The sequence below is a fragment of the Gavialis gangeticus genome, unplaced genomic scaffold, assembly GCF_001723915.1.
Source record: "Gavialis gangeticus isolate Ggan-Ray unplaced genomic scaffold, GavGan_comp1, whole genome shotgun sequence".
Classification (NCBI taxonomy): domain Eukaryota; kingdom Metazoa; phylum Chordata; order Crocodylia; family Gavialidae; genus Gavialis; species Gavialis gangeticus.
Window position 1 is genome coordinate 1,662,828 of NW_017729025.1, and position 4,019 is coordinate 1,666,846.

The following is a 4,019-nucleotide window of genomic DNA, read 5'->3' on the forward strand; positions in this document are numbered from 1 at the left end:
GTAATGAAAAGGTCATTGGCTTCCTGGAGTATTTTATTTCATGAAAAACTCCAAGGCCTGTGTTCGACATGTGGGGTGACACAGCAAGAGCCGTTCGTTGGCATGTCTGTATCTGAACTTACCACAATGGAGTTTTGTTTTCTGACCTTCCAAATATACTTTCCCTTCTAATATGCAAAATAAGCTAATGGCAATGATAATTCCTATGGCTAGAGGCAATTAGGCGTTTAGCTTGTTTAAATTAGCCTAGTTATTCATGGAAACTTCCACTGGAATTTATACGTGTATAGATAGAATTGTAGTTCTATTTTCCTGGCACTTAATATAGCACGGAGACAAAATGATTGTATAGTCTTTTGGGGCAAGGCTTGATGTGTGTGTGTATATACATGTATAGTGCACCAATAATACATCCCAAGCCTTGATATCAATGCTCTTACATGATACCATAATACAAGTTGGTAAGCAATTTCTGCATTGACTTGCACACCCCTGTCCCCCACCTTTTCCCTAAAAGTCAGCTCTTGACACCATGTGCTGAATGGTGAATTCCAGCAAGCAATGATCATTATCACCCAGGTGGTCAAGAACCTGGAGGCCCCTTACCAGGTCATTGACTGTGGCCAGGACCAGGTCCAACAGGGCATTTCCTCTGGTGGGACTGTGCATCTCCTGAATTAAGTGGAGATCCTGTATCTCAGCCAGGAACCTCCTGGAACGGTCCGACCTGGCAGACTGTTCCTCCCATCAGATGTCCAGGTAATTTAAATAACCCATGACAACTACATCCCTTGCCTTAAGTGCCTCTGCAAGATGGCCCGAAAATTCTTGGTCCAGCTCCTCCCTTGGTTGGGGGATCTGTAGCAGACCCACACTGTTAGATCCCTCTCCCCATGGCCCCCTTGTATCTTGACCCAGAGCACTTCAGCTTGCCCCTCTGACTCCATTCTGCTGGCAGAGGATGTGTATTGCTCCTTGACATAGAGCGCCCACCCCGGCCTTTCCTTCCTTCTCTATCCCGCCTGTAAAGCCTATAGCCCCTAATGCTGACTGCCCAGTCATGGCATGAATCCCACCATGTTTCTGTAAGCCCTATTATGTCTGGGTTTGAACTAGCTATTCTGAGGGTGAGTTCCCCAAAAAGACAGCCTTGTGATGCCACAGCAAGCAGGGATCAAACCTGCACAGGGAGACCCCACTGGAGTTCAAGTCCAATGCTTTAACCACTCAGCTATCGCTGCTGTAAGCCCTTGTAGCTCCATCCTCTTTTGAACCTCCCTTCAGGCAGTTGAAGGCTGCTATTCAATCCCCCCTTAGTCTTCTTCTCTCTAAGCCCAGTTCTCCCAGTCTTTCCTCATAACTCATGTCCCCCAGCCCCCAACCATTTTTGTTGCTCTCCACTGGACTCTCTCCAATGTGTCTACATCCTTTCTGTACTGGGGGCCCACAACCGGATACAGGACTCCAGATGCGGCCTCCCCAGTGCTGAATAGAGGGGAAGAATCGCTGCCCTCGATATGCTGGCAACGCTTCTACCGATGCAGACCAGGATGCTGGTAGCCTTCTTGGCACCAAGGGTGTACTGCTGGCTCCTGTTCAGCTTCTCATCCCCTGTCACCCCAGGTCCTTTTCTGCAGAGCTGATGCCCAGCCCATCACTCCCAGCCTGCACCCGTGCAGGGAATTGTTCCATCCTGAGCACGGGACTTTGTACTTGTCCTCATTGAACCTCATAAAATTCCTCTTGGCCCAATCTGCCAATGTGTCGAGGTTACTCTGAATCCTAGCCCTAACCGTTAGCATGTCTACTACTCCCCACAGCATGGTGTCATCCACAAACTTGCTGAGGGGGCACTGCATCCCATCTTCTTGGTCATTGATGGAGACTTCGAACAAAACTGGCCCAGAACCAACCCCTGGGGCACTCCACTTAATACCGGCTGCCAACTAGACATCAAGACATTGATTACTACCCCTGAGCCCAACACCACAGCCAGTTTTCTACCAACTTTACAGTCCATTCATCCAGGCCATACTTGCTTTGTTTGCCTGCGAGAATGTTGATAGAGACCATAACAAAATCTTTGCTGAAATCAAGGTGCACCACAGCCACCAATGTCCCCACATCCACAGAGCTAGTCACCTCATCACAGAAGGCAATCAGGTTGGTGAGACATGACTTGCCCCTGGTGAACCCAGGCTGACTGTTCCTGATCACCTTCTTCACCTCCGAGTGCTTAGAAATAGATTCCTTAAGGATGTGCTCCACGATTTTTTTTAGGGACTGAGGTGAGGCTGACTAGTCTGTAGTTCCCTGGATCCTCCTTTTTCTCGATCTTAAATATGGGCACTATGATTGCCCTTTTCCAGTCATTCGTGACCTCTCCAGTTTGCCACAAGTTTTCAAAGATGATGGCCATTGGCTCTGAAATCTCATCAGCCAACTCCCTCAGCACCCTCAGGTGCATCCCATCCAGCCCCATGGACTTATATGTGTCCACTTTTTCTAAATACTCCCTTACATGTTCTTTCACCCATGTTGGCTGCTCAGCTCCTCCCTGAACTGTGCTGCCTGGTGCAGTCATCTGGGAGCTGACCTTGCCCGTGAAGACCCAGGTGAAAAAGGCATTAAGCACTTCAGTCTTTTTTGCATCCTCTGTCACAAGTTTGCCTCCCCCATCCAGTAAGGGAGCCACACTTTCCCTGAAACCTTCATGTCCCTTGCTAGCAGCAGCTCCAATGCACTTTGGACTCCCTGACTTCATCCCTGCATACCCAAGCAATGCTCTTATACTCCTCCCTATTTATTTGTCCAAGTTTCCACTTCTTATAGGGTTCCTTTTTGTGACTTAGTTTACTGAAGTGTTCCCTGCTAAGCCAAGCTGTCTCTGCCTTACTCACTAGTCTTCCTTCACATTGGGATGGTTTGTTGTTCTTGCACTCTCAGTAAGACTTTTTTCAAGTACAGCCAGCTCTCCAGCTCTCAACATTCGAGATTGACTCCAGGTCTCAAGGTGAAGGGATCTGTTTCTGAGTCATTATTTTCAGTGGTTGTTATCATGTCATCATGAATAAATCTGATGATGGTAACAAATGTTGGGGGCATCCAGATCTCATCAGGAACTTCCATAAGGGTTCTCTGTTAATTGAATCAAAAGGCCTTAGGTCAACGAAGGCCATGTAAAGATCATGGTGTTGCATGTGGCCCTTCTCCTGAAGCTGTCTAGCAACAAAGATCATTTCTATTGTACCTCGGAGTGGTCTGAAGCAACATTGAGACTCTAGTAGAATCTCCTTGCTGATGAGAGTGAGTCTATTGGGGAGAATGAGGGCAAGGGTCTTCCCAGCTAGGAACAGGAATGCCATGCCATGGAAATTGCTGCAATTTGATCTTGAATATGGTAATGATTCCAGCATCTCTACGGTCACTGGAAACCTATTCATGTTTCCATATTTTCAAAATGATGGCATGTAGCTCATGGGGGAAAAAAGGTCTCTCACAATGCTTATACATTTCAGTTGGTATTTTATCAAAATAAAGTCAAATTCAACCAAAATTCTATCCAAAATAAATTCAAGACAAAAAGAAAAAGAAAAAAGTCTTACCAAAATTCATGCATTATCACTTATGAGACTCATGTACAACTTCACTGGAAGGTCCAGGCTTGAAGTCTACAAAGTATCTATAACTTCATATGTATAATATTAGTCTTTTCTCTTCTATTTTATTTCTAATGTAATTTCATTTCCAATCTTATTTAAAATAATAGCTCCCTTATAGAACCTTGCTTGCATTGCCAATATTCACAGTTAATTTAGATGTCAACAATTCCAGAATTCTGCACAGAGGCCTCCTCCTTATTACCTTCTGAATTGCATCTCACTACCCTTACTGACATCAAAGTGCATGAGAAACATTTGCATGACAGGCCTGTAATTCTATCGCCAATGCTTACGGTATCCTGAGATCAGGGCATGCCTGTTTTGAGCTTGCATTATCCCATGAGCACAAACACCATA

General features: G+C 45.8%; 1 non-coding gene across 1 annotated transcript; it reads right to left on the bottom strand.

Annotated features, from left to right (window-relative positions):
• Positions 1–1,159: 1,159 nt before the first annotated feature.
• Positions 1,160–1,241, bottom strand: TRNAS-UGA. The gene has a single exon. It is a non-coding gene; the product is annotated as a tRNA-Ser (tRNA).
• Positions 1,242–4,019: the final 2,778 nt, after the last annotated feature.